Raw genomic sequence first — 13,597 nt, 5'->3', positions numbered from 1 at the left:
TTTTTCTCTATACTAGTATATGCAGCAAATCCCACATAACTCTGGCATCTACAAGAACAAAGTATTTTAATGTGACGAGAAGCGTTTCAAGCGAAGGATGTTTGGTTCCAAAACCATCGTCTGCTTCCAAACCTCTGCAAGTAAATTGTATGTTGATCTGTCAGGAACTACCGTCATTAGACAACGTGGAAATGATTTATTTATGATTTTTGGTTGCCGATCCCGGTCCATAGCTGCAGTGGAAGTGTAGGGATTGAGATCAGCTAGTGCAACAGAGTGTTAACATTTTAAAACTATCTACATAAGGAGAAATATTTGTAAAAAATGTACTCGAATATATCATCAGAAAAGTTAGTGGTATGGTATGTCTGACAGTTTGTTTGGAATGTCTTCCATCTTGAGCTGAACACATAAGTGATACGAACTGATTGGCAGCCAAAGCTTGCCGTTTTATTCAGTAGAGCTCGGTCGAGCAAGAAGTCGGAAGCAATTGTCGGCCAGAGAGGGACAGGGACAGCACTTCGGAAAACGGTAACATATTGGGTTTATTAGCTGCAAACGTGAGTCCAATAATTATTGTAGTGTAAAGACCTTTTAGCGTCTAACAATATCTATATGTTAGCATCAAGGGTGAATTATCGGTCATGTATTCAGTATTCTAATTAGCTTTCTCCCTCCACTGTCGGTAAAAATATTTTATTAAGAAAGATAAATAGTTAATAATATTTGATTTAAAGTGTGTGTTCAGAGAGCAACTTTACAGATATGAAAATGTTAAGAAAAGCTAATAGTTCATGTTACTACAAACCTTTCCGGAGTTATTAAAAGCGTTTAATCTAACTGCAGAACATTCTTTTAATTATTTACGAAACATTTCAGCGGAATTTATCGTCAGTGCCTAAATGAGGAATGTGTCTGGTAAAAAGTTGTACTGTCATGCCTTACACCACTAAGTGAACTGTAACAATAATTTTTGAAAAAGAATCACAAAAGTTATCTGCAAAAAAAGCCTAGAAAATGAAGTAAAATGCAAACAGCCGCGCAGTGATTTATTTCAGCTCATCGTTCTTACAGCGCAGACAGACCAGAGTCGCGATATCCGCTGCAAGATAAGAATCTATTATAGAGTCTAAATGAACATTCTGAGATAGAATTAAGAGCAGTTTTTTGTTCAATGATCAAGTCATTCGTAGTGTTATTGATGACCATTCTTTATTTTCAGTTTCACTTACAGACAGTCAGATGTAGTTTAGATTAATGATATCGAACATATGAAAAGTAATTTGCACAGTCTTGTTCGTGTTTAAATGCAGGTTAGCAAAGGTGATTCTAAATCAGACATAGTAATCGGAATTTTATACTTGCTTTCAGATTGCTAGCCACAGGTTCTGGTACACAGACGTAGTTTCTAGTTAACAAGTTCAACTTTCTGGTTTAGTTTTCCTGCTCAGAATACGATCTTTTGGTAGCTTTTTGATTCCACACTTAGATCAAAAAGCTTTGCTTCTGCATCTACTACTCATATGCTCATATGCTAATAATAAGTGTTTGAATACTGTTTAATATTGTAACTGGAAAGTAAAATTTTGTGCAACAACAAAGCATTTTTTCTCAGGAGATGTTTGAGCCCTGGCACAGACCGCACAATCTTGAATATGGAGCTAGTGTAGATAAGTAATTATTTCTGTAATAAATGTTAATTAAGTTAATATTACATCGCGAGAAAGTTAATTTGAGCCTGTTTCATCTTATCTATTGAAGATTTCATTTGTTTCATCATATTTATCGAAAAAAGAAGTAGCCTGAGGGCATATTTTAGACCTAGGTTTTCATACGTATTTATGACGTCTGCGTAAGTATTAAGTGAAAAATGTAGGTTGCTTTTGTTGCACATATATTTAGTAGTACCGTATCTACTCGAGGAATTAAAGATTTTATGTTGTATCTTTTATTTCTTCTCAAAACGTGTAAAGTCCTTATCGCGCATATGCAGTCTAAGGCCTAATTTTTCGAGTACACAAGTTTTGAATTCTAATGTTATTTTAAGTGCATTACGTTACTATATTAATCGTATACACGTATATTAATGTTCCGCAAAACTTTAGTGACTCTTGTGATGGTAGTTAATAGAGTATTATTGTTATTTCCTACATAAATTTTGTAAAACGATTGTTTACGGAGTTCTGTTATGAGGTAGTAACCATGGAAGAGGAATGATCGAGATCTTGCAGGAAAAACTGGTTGCCAGGTACGAGGTCACAAGTTTTTTCAAGCTCAGTGCATGTCTAAGGCAAGTGATAGTGGATGAAAGATCATTTTGCAAGAGTTTTACAAAGAAGGATCATGTTGCGGTAGTGGGTGGAGCAGGAAGCAGTATTGATAGGGATCAGGGCTACAATGTTGAGTGTGATTTGATATAAATAGCATCTGAAACGAACCGTAAAAATGTTGGTTTGCTTCCTGCTTTCGTGCGGTATGATCGTCCCCAATTGACCAGGTCTATTAGCAGGTGCAACACGAAGTTACACTACCCTCCATAAGTTTGGAAACACCTAGTAATCATAGACAATGGAAAGGGAATACAACATAAAAATGGATTTTGTTGTTTTCCATATGTTAATTAAGCTCAAATAACACAAAGGAAGATGCAACAGCTAAATTTTCGATTCCTCAAAATAGCGACCCTTTGCTTTCATCACTGCCTTGCACACTGTCGGCATGCGCTGCGTCAGGTTTGCCAAGGTTTCAGTTGGAATTAATCTCCATTCTTGCTGCAGGACCTCCCACAACTGTGACCCATTCATGATTTCCCGTTTTAGGATCCTCCTGTCCTATTCATCCCATAGCAACTCGATTGGGTTACAATCAGGGGATTGGGGTGGCCATTCCATGTTTTTCAATATTTTACGAACCTCTAGAGACTTCACGTAGTTCTGACACAAGCGAAACGTATGTTTCGTGTCAATGCCTTGCTGCAAGACAAACCCTTTCCCAATCAGACGCAAACCAGATGTCTTAGCATATCGCTGGAGAATGGCATGGTAATCCTCTCAGTTCATTTTTCCATCTATTCTCACCAAATCTCCGACTTCATTCCCTCCAATGGATCCCCCATACCATCACAGAACCCCCTCTATGCTTTACAGTTGGAATTACGCATTCAAGATTCATGCGTTCATGGGGTAAACGGCGTACAAATTGACGATGTTTACTTCCAAACATTTCAAACTTGGATTCTTGAGTGAATAAGACTCTTTCCCATTATCCCGCTGACCAACGATGGTGTGTCTTAGTCCACTGAAGCGTTTTCTTCTTGTTAACAAGGCGCAACAGTGGTTTTCTTGTTGCTACATAACCTAGGAGGTTGTTGTCTGCCAGGCGTTGTCTCACTGTTGACTCACTCACCGGTGTATCCCTCGTTGCGTTTAGTTCAGCAGTCAATTCTCGGACAGTTTTTAATCCGTTACGTTTACTGGTCACTACCAAATACTTTTCCTGGCGTTCTGATATTTTCCTGGGTGCTCCTGAGCAAGGATGATCTCCATAGGAGCCTGTTTCTCGATGCCGGTGTATGGTTTTGACAACTCCGCTGATGGAAATCATCAGTTTCTTTGCTATTTGTCGGACACTATTGCCTTCTTGGTGCAAAGTGATTATCATTACCCATGATTCATAAGGAATCTGGCTCTTTGGGGTCATTTTCAGTTACTTCCGCGGCGTGTTATATCTTTATGCAGACGCAACTACAAGTGAACAGAAATGTAAACAACGTACCTCTACATAGACATGCGGTCTACTCGCTCCACCTGGAGTGTTTAGTAGAACTGTTTGGACAGGTAACGTCGGTTTACATAAAACGGAGCAATACTAGTATGTTCCAATATGTATGTATATGTACAATAGTTAAGTGTAAAGTACAGTGCGTGCCATTATTAACCGTTATTTGAGCTTGCTGTTCCCTATTCTAATCAATAACTCACATAGATCACTTCCATCTTGCTCCGTTGTAATACGCAGCATGGTGTTTCCAAACTTATGGAGGGCAGTGTATATCAGCTGCTTTGGGCGGCTTCTTTGTCAGGCATGGTTTGGTTCCTGATGATGCTATTGGCAGCTGGGTCTTTGCAAGTCATAATCTGCATTTCAGTAGCAAAAGGAATGGTAAATTGGTCGGAATGATAGCAAAATCTTTAAGGGGGCACTGAAACTCATGGGACTACCTCCTTTTTAGGCAAAGATCAGCGTTCAATGATTCAACATTGAATGAAATTTAGCTTAATGGGAAGCTCACACAGCCAGATACTAGAGATCTTAAAATATCACAAGATTGTCACAAAAGTGCAGTGAAAAATGATGTTAGTATATCACAAGACTGTCATAAAAGAACAAGGGATTAAAAACAAAGTAGATGGGCTTCTGGTATGTTTAGGAGATTTAGAAACTGAGGGTGGAATAAATGTACTATGCCTGTCTGACCATTATGTAGTCACAGATATGGAAAACGTAACTGTAGGTGGATACAAGATTTCAGCACACGTAAACAGAGACAGCGTGTAGAGAGGAGGAGTTTCCATATATGTTAAAATTTATCATAGCGTGAAAAATTTAGAAACTAACAAAATTTTGTGTATCTCAACATAAAGAAGCATGTGCCTCTGAACTTAAACTAAATAATGGTACTTTTATAATTGTAGCCATGTGTAGGTCCCCACTCGGAAATTTTCAGTTATTTATGAATTACACGAATTCTTTGTTGTCCCATTTGTCAGTCAGAGGGAAGGAAATTATTATTTGTAAGGATTTTAATGTAGATTTTCTGGAAGAGTCTGATAGAAAGAATGACCTTGAAGTATCACTTGGTTCTTTCGATTTGACATGAGTTATTGATTTTCCTACTCAGGTAGTAAAGGAAAGTAGCACATTGATTGATAATGTTTTTATATATCAAAGTTAATTTAGTCAAATAAAAACTTTTTCTGTTAATAAAATCTTTCTGGTCATAATGCACAGCTAGTTACGACAGTATATGACATAGCTCCATACAGTCATGCAAAACAGTCGTCCAAAATAGCGCATTCAATTAATGATTTAACAACTGCAAATTATAGAGGTAGTTTGCAACAGTTAGACTGGGATGAGGTATACGGGGAACCTGATACAAATTTAAAATTTAACCTATTTTTTGATGCTTTGTGAATATATTTAAAAACAATTTCCCTGAGAAATAGTGAAACATAATTGTAAGAAACCCATTAAAAGCTGTGGTTTACTAAAGAGATAAAAAATCTTGTAAAGAGAAGAAGAAGAGCAGGAGAAGATTAGTGTTTAACACCCCATCACCAATGAGGTCATTAGAGACCGATCACAAGCTCAGAGTAGGGAAGGATGGAACGCAGCCATGTCCTGTCAAAGGAGCCATCCCGTTATTTTCCGTAAGTGATTCAGGGAAATCACAGAAAACCTAAATCAGTTTCATCTCCCAGCACATGACATTGTTCCCCATGTATTTTATATCTCAACTGAGAAAGACAGCTTACTTGTTCCTAAAGAAATTTAACTTTTTGTGTCAACATGACGTCAACAGCTGTAGGTTATTTAGTTCATTTCTTTGTTCAAAACGTGAAATAACAAGTTATCACCTTCATTCTTATGTTACTATTCGGTATTCATACTACTGTATATACTACACCATTATATAAGACTAGTCACTCGTGATGTTTATCCTCAAATATTATTATTCACAAACATTATATTATGAGTGATTCCCATATGGCATTACAACTACTTAGGCTTAACAAGTATACTTATAATACTTTGTATTCTATTTTGTAATCATTAGATTCACAACTCTACCTATTTTTTATTTTTTTCTTCATATGTTCATTTACTAATACACTCTTAGTTCTGGCTGCTTTCCAAAAGTTCGTTGCTATTAGCGAGAAACATTCTGCAGCCGGCCGGAGTGGCAGAGCGGTTCTAGGCGCTACAGTTCGGAATCGCGCGACCGCTACGGTCGCAGGTTCGAATCCTGCCTCGGGCATGGATGTGTGTGATGTCCTTAGGTTAGTTAGGTTTAAGTAGTTCTAAGTTCTAGGGGACTGATGACCTCAGAGGTTAAGTCCCATAGTGCTCAGAGCCATTTGAACCAAACATTCTGCAAAATTTTTGTGTGGCAGGATGTGGGTTTTGAAAGTTATGTATACTAGGAAAAATGGTTGTAAGCTATACATATATCACTTTTTTGGTATATTTGACAGTTTATTTGGAATGTTTACCACGTTGAGCACCTTTGCATGCTGAACAAATGAGTGATACACGTTCCTTGGCGACCAGAGGTTGTAGTATTGTTGAGCAGAGCTCGGGAGAGCGAAGGAGTAGGAAGGAATCGTCGGCCGGTGAGGGAGAGAGAGCGTTACATTGTGACAGAGTGAGGAGCTTGGATGGCGAATGTGCCTCACAGAGATTTTTATTTGACATGTTCCATGATGAGTAATCTGAGGACAGAGGTTGACTTTTGAGAGGGGTGAGGGGTGTATAGAGAGATTTCACTTCGCCGAAAGGTAATTTTTGTTGAGTTTATTAGCTACAAGTTCGAGTTCAGTAACTATTGTAATGTAAAGATCTCATTGTGCCTAATAATATCTGTGTGCTGGCATCCAGCGTCCTGTCATGTACTCAGTATTCTAATTCACTTTCTCACTCCATTCTTGGTTAATGCATTTATTAAGAAAGGCAAAGACTAAATATTACGTAATTTAAATATCGTGTACAAAGAGCAACTTTCCGTACATGGCAGTGTTCTGTGGACGTCCCTATGGTTACACAACACACTTCCAACTGGTAGTCGAGTTCGTTCCATAGCTTATGCAGCAATATCCTGTCAACGGTTGTCACAGAAGCACTGATGCGTTCTCTCAACTGTCCCAGTTTTGTTAGCGGTGGGGTTATGTAAATACGAACGCTAATATATACAGGTCCAAGCGGTAGTCACCTTCGTTCCATACTTCATGTTGCAACATCCTGCCACGGGTCAGCACAGTATCATTGAAGCGTTGTCTCAACTGTTCCACTGTGCTCGGCAGTGACGAGTACGTAAGCACGGTTCTCAACGTACACAAAAACAAAAAAGAAAAAGTGGTAAGGCGCTAGGTCAGGTGACATGGGGCTAAAGGAAGAGAGCCACATCATCTTCAGTATCACACCCAATCTGGCGATGCTGAACTTAATCGTTTAGATAGCGTCGAACTTTGATGATGCAGTCAGGAGAAGCCTGGCCTTGTCGGAAATTGAAATTCTCGGAATCAGCAGTCAGTTATGGGAAATCCACAAGTGCAGTTTATCAAGGAAAGAGTTACCCGTCACAGTTTTCTCAAAGAAGAAAAACGGTCCATAATACTTCGTCTGTGAAACTGCACAGAAAAAATTACCCTTCTGCGAAACTCGTTCATCCGCCGTTATTTTGTGAGGATGATCAGTGTCAGATTGTGGCCATTAACCTTTCCAGATAATGGAAGGTTGTTTCGTCACTGAATATGGACTTATATGAATATGCATTTATCCTCAATTGCTTCCTGCATTCTGATGTAAAATTGAATACACTGGACATAATCTTCTGATTTTAACTATTGCACAAACTTCAGGCGACTCGGTTTGAAGCGTAACAGCCGTCGCAAAATCTTCAGATTGCTGCTGTATATCGACTTCGTGGCTTTCGCGGACAGTATATTTTTTTGGGCTGCATAAGAAATTTTCTGTCACTCTCTCCTCGGTTGCACCTGGTATACTTTGTCGATTGGTACTTTCACGTTTCCAGAGACGACCAGTGTCCCTATATTGTCAATACGAACGCACAGTGCTCTGTTTATAAAGCGAATCTTTTCCATAATTCGTTTTGAATGCAATATTGTAACGGATAAATGTCTCACATATTCCAACACACAAAACTCTATTCTTACTATGTCACCATATTATCAAGCACTGCGCTCGTAAAGCCAAATGATGGACACAACGCAAACACTGTCAATCTGAAGTTCTGTTCATGCATCTGTCATATTTGTACATGAAATATGCTGGAGTGTATAAAACTTTGAAAACGAATGTATAATTAATTGTAGCCCTGTATGCGTATATCGAATTGCTGTTTTCGCTTTTATAACGGACAAGAAAGCAAATTTTCTAAAGTACGCAAATAATCTTTAGCGTTTATAGCTGCCGAATTTTGAGAGCGTTTTTGTGTAACGGAAGTGCTTACTTTTCTCCGTTTTTTTTTTTTTTTTTTTTTTTTTTTTTTAAAAAAGGATGAACGTTTGACAAACTCCAGCGATATAAAATATAAAATGTATAGTTTCTGATAAAAAATTAACAAAAAATGGCGGCTGGGAACTACCGTTTCACCATCAGGAGAAGAGCACTCATAAATGTCTGCCCTACCGAATGTAGGCTAACACTTACCTCCTGTACGGTTGATGTTTTTACCCGTGCTCTCGAGGCTGATTAATCTGAGGTCTGTTGTTTAGCGATCAGACAATTTGCTTCTGAAGCTATTCAGAATTGCATAACGTATACGGGAGTTGAAAAGATCGCCAAAGGTGTCGTTGAGTACTAAAAAATATCCTGACCGTCATAGACTCTCAAGACTTCCTTGGCAAAAGTTAGAAAAAAATTCAAGAAATTGGAAATGCGAAGGAGAAAATACTTCAGCGAAAAAGAACAGCAACCGGTGAGAGAAAAGCAACAAACATTTTAGCAGCCGTCACTGCGAGGCAGCTTGAATGTATTGGTAGTACCATCCAAACGTGTATTTTGCAAATGCTGTATTCCCGCGCATCTCATCCCTTCCACGTCTACAGTTTCATGACAGTAGATTTCAAAATCGATTGCTGTTCTGCGAGTAATGTCCATGAAAGTGTCAAAAAAATATTTTCCGATGCAAGATTTAACTAGGCACTAAGCATCTTTTACCGATCAAGGGCAAGTGCGTCTTCACTACATGCACCACTGATCAACTGAAAATCCTTGTTGGTGTGAGATATTGATAATTTTGGCGTCACCGTGTAGCGCGAGCTTCTCAAGCATTTCACGCTAACAGTATCAATACTCCACCATGTCAAAAGACTCATGATATCTATAATTTAAGACCTTGGACATCTAAATACAAGACGAACGTGCCTAGACAAAAGTAATCTAAATTATATGCGTATTATACACTAACTCGCTTTCCGCTGCTTCTCGTTACTAAGTATGTTTTTGTCCGTCACCGTATGTGGTAACGATTTAGAGCACAGATTTTTACGCGAGAGTTATGCTATCTGCTCTGCAGCCTCTCTGGCCACACGGTTAGAAGCGTAGAAGCGCCATGTCTCTGATTGCGGGGCCCATCCCGCCGGAGGTTATAGTCCTCCCTCGGGCATGGGTGTGTGTGTCTTGTTCTCAGTGTAAGTTAGTTTAAGTAGTGTGTAAGTGTAGGGACCGATGACCTCAGCAGTTTGGTCCCTTAGGACACACACAGTTGAACATTTCTGGAGCCTGTCTACCTCTCCCCCCCCCCCCTCCCCGTCGCCCCAACCGAGCAGTCACACATTTTCTCTGTCCTTCTGTCTTCAAACGTAATGTGGTCTGTTCAGGAAGAATAAATGGAACTGAAAAAGCAGGAGGCTGCGCGGGATAGCTGCGACGTCTGGGGCGCCTTGCCACGGTTCGCGTGGCTCCCCCTGTCGGAGCTTCGATTCATCCCTCCTTGAGTGCGTGTGTGTTGTCCTAAGCATAAGTTAGTTTAAGTTAGATTAAGTAGTGTGTAAACCTAGGGACCGATGACCTCAGCAGTTTGGTCCCATAGGAACTTACCAAAAATTTTGAAAAGCAGGAATATAAATAAGCATCTCGTGTGACTTCTGACAGTGACAATTTTTGGTTTGCTGGCTCTTGGGCGTCTTTGATAAACTAAAGAAGACTGAAATGTTAAAATTTCTGCAAACTGATCGTCGTTCCATGAACGTATAAAAACCGCTCTTAACAATTTACACCTACCTAAATTTTTACCGTGTACTATACTATCCGTACCATTGAAATTGTAAGTGAAATACAACTAAAACTGTTATTTGTGTTTTCCTTTACTTGAACTTTGGTTGTATTAACATAATCTGATCAAAAGCACCGGGTGATCAAAAAGTCAGTATAAATTTGAAAACTGAATAAATCACGGAATAATGTAGATAGAGAGGTACAAATTGACACACATGCTTGGAATGACATGGGGTTTTATTTAGAACCAAAAAACTACAAAAGTCCAAAAAATGTCCGACAGATGGCGCTTCATCTGATCAGAATAGCAATAATTAGCATAACAAAGTAAGACAAAGCAAAGATGATGTTCTTTACAGGAAATGCTCAATATGTACACCATCATTCCTCAACAATAGCTGTTGTCGAGGAATAATGTTGTGAACAGCACTGTAAAACGTGTCCGGAGTTATGGTGAGGCATTGGCGCCGGATGTTGTCTTTCAGCATCCCTAGAGATGTCGGTCGATCACGATACACTTGCGACTTCAGGTAACCCCAAAGCCAATAATCGCACGGACTGAGGTCTGGGGACCTGGGAGGCCAAGCATGGCGAAAGTGACGGCTGAGCACACGATCATCACCAAACGACGCGCGCAAGAGATCTTTCACGCGTCTAGCAATATGGGGTGGAGTGCCGTCCTGCATAAACATCGTTCGTTCCAGCAGGTGTTTATCAGCCAGGCTGGGGATGATGCGATTGTTGTGGCGTAGCAAGACAGCCACGCCACGGAAGTAGCCGGAAGGCACGCGTTTAGCTCACGCAGGCAAGAGATAGGTCTGTAACAGGATACGTAATGAATGCTATAAAGAAAAGTACGTAGCTTCTGGAATACTTAACTTCAATCCTTCCTTGGTGCATCGCTATTGACGATACAAGTGAGACTCTATAGTTTCAGACAATATACTGCTAATGGCGCCTTGCTAGGTCGTAGCCATTGACTTAGCTGAAGGCTATTCTAACTATCTGCTCTGCAAATGAGCGAGGCTTCGTCAGTGTGCATCGCTAGCTACGTCGTCCGTACAACTGGGGCGAGTGCTAGTAAGTCTCTCTCGAGACCTGCCGTGTGCTGGCGCTCGGTCTGCGATCACTGACAGTGGCGACACGCGGGTCCGACATGTACTAATGGACCGCGGCTGATTTAAAGCTACCACCTAGCAAGTGTGGTGTCTGGCGGTGACACCACAGCGATTCTGTAACATATGGGTGTACCTCTTACCCGTCACGGTAGCAGTTACAAAACCAGAATCACGCATTTCCTCGAAGAAAAAAGGTCCGATAACGGTAGATGTGGTAAACCGAACCCATACCGTGACTTTCTCGTCGTGCAATGCAGTTTCCACGACAGTTCTAGGATTTTCGGTAGCCCAAATTCTGAAGTTGTGGGCGTTGACAGACCCTCGGAGCGTGAAATGAGCTTCGTCGGTCCACAACACAACCAATAGTCATCTTCCGCCATCTTTTGAAACGGCCACACCGCAAATGCCCCCCGCTTCACTAAATCTCCAGGTAACAGTTCATGATGCCGACGGATTTTGTACGGATAGCATCGGAGGGTACGCCTAAGTGCCAACCAAACAGCACTGTATGGAATGCCGGTGCGACGTGCGACTGCACGAGCGCTGACTTTCCCCGCGCATAGACGAACCCGCTACAGTCTCCATTTCTTCCTGAACTGTCTCAGCAGCATTACGCCTTGTACTCGGTCGGCCACTACTGGGTCTATCGTCTAAACAACCCGTGGCTTCGAACTTCGAAATCATTCTCGCCACAGCTGCATTTGTCAACGGATCTTTACCCGTTCGAATCCCCTTCCTATGGCGATAGGATCGTAGCGCTGATCTAGCACATTCCCCATTCTGATAATACAGCTTCACTAAAAGCGCCTTTTCAGGTAACGTCAACATGCTGGCGCATCTGATTCTCTCTCTCACTACAGCTCCTTTTATACACGATTGTCATGCGTAGTCATTGACGTTTTTCTGTCCAGTGCCATCTGTCTGACATTTAGTGAACTTTGTTTTGTTTTTTGTTCTAATAAAACCCCATGTCATTCCAAGCATGTGTGTCAATTTTTACCTCTCTATCTACATTATTCCGTGGTTTATTCAGTTTTAAAATTTATACTGACTTTTTGATCACCCGGTATTTGGAATCCCCCAGCAATGTGTGATTGACCACTAGATGTCACGAGGGGCGGGCCCACCGTTATAAAAGGAGGTGGGAAATACTGTGCTGTCAGTAGAGAGGCAGTATCAGTAGCACGGGACGCTCGTGAGAACTCAGTGACTTCGAATGTGGACTAGTCACTGGATGCCAAATGAGTAACAAATCCATCAGGGACATACCAGTCCTTCTAAAGCGGCCCAGGTCGCTGCTGATATGATCGTTAAGTGAAAGTACGAACGGACAGCCTTAGCTTAACAAAAACCAGGCAGACCTCGTGTGCTGAGGGGCAGGGACTGCCGAGCATTGGGAAGGTGGCTCGAAGAAAATCCAATGGAATCTACGGGAGAAATCACTCGTGAGCTTAAAAGTGCTACCAGCAGGCCAGATGGCACAATGGCTGTGCGTAGTGAATAAAAAAGAATGGGGTACTGTGATCGAGCAGTTCCTCATGAGACACATGTAGTCAGTACTAAGCAACACGTCAGATGACGTAAAGAGCAACGAAACTGTAAGCGACTGATTTGGAGTGATGAATCACGCTGTACCCTGTGGCGATCCGATGGAGGGATTTGGGCTTGGCGTGTACTTAGAGAAAGTTACCTGTCATCGTATATTGTGTCAGTAGTGAAGTAGGAGAAGGTGGTACCACGATATGGAGTGATTTTCGTGGTTAGTGCGAGGTCGCCTTATTGTACTTACAAAACACTAAACGCTGAAGGATGCGAACGCAGTTTACAGCGTTGTGTGCTGCCTACAGTAGAGGAACAGTTCACGGACGACGATTAATTGCGTCAGCACTCCTATTCACACTGTCATAAAGCAGCATCAGTTAGGTAATAGTTTTTGGAGAATATCGTTCCTGAAATGTACTTCTCTGCCTGATTTCTGACCTGAATGGGGCACGTCTGGAATGATCAGAACGTTAACTTCGCACCAGACTTCAATGTCTAACATCACTATCGTCTATGGTTTTGGCTCTTGAGAAAGAAAGGCCTACCATTCCTCCAGAGACGTTTAGACACCACATTGAAGGTGTCCTCAGCAGAGTTCAAGCGGTAGTAAAGGCCACGATTGGACACATACAATATTAATGTCCACCGTAGTACAACAACAAAGTTAGGAAACTACTGCGAAAGCAAAGAGAGCTCCACTCCAAGTTTAAACGCAGCCAAAACCTCTCAGACAAACAGAAGCTAAACGATGTCAAAGTTAGCGTAAGGAGGGCTATGCGTGAAGCGTTCAGTGAATTCGAAAGTAAAATTATATGTACCGACTTGACAGAAAATCCTAGGAAGTTCTGGTCTTACGTTAAATCAGTAAGTGGCTCGAAACAGCATATCCAGACACTACGGGATGATGATGGCATTGA

This window comes from Schistocerca piceifrons, chromosome 4, assembly GCF_021461385.2.
Source record: "Schistocerca piceifrons isolate TAMUIC-IGC-003096 chromosome 4, iqSchPice1.1, whole genome shotgun sequence".
NCBI classification, from domain to species: domain Eukaryota; kingdom Metazoa; phylum Arthropoda; class Insecta; order Orthoptera; family Acrididae; genus Schistocerca; species Schistocerca piceifrons.
This window is presented reverse-complemented; position numbering follows the sequence as displayed.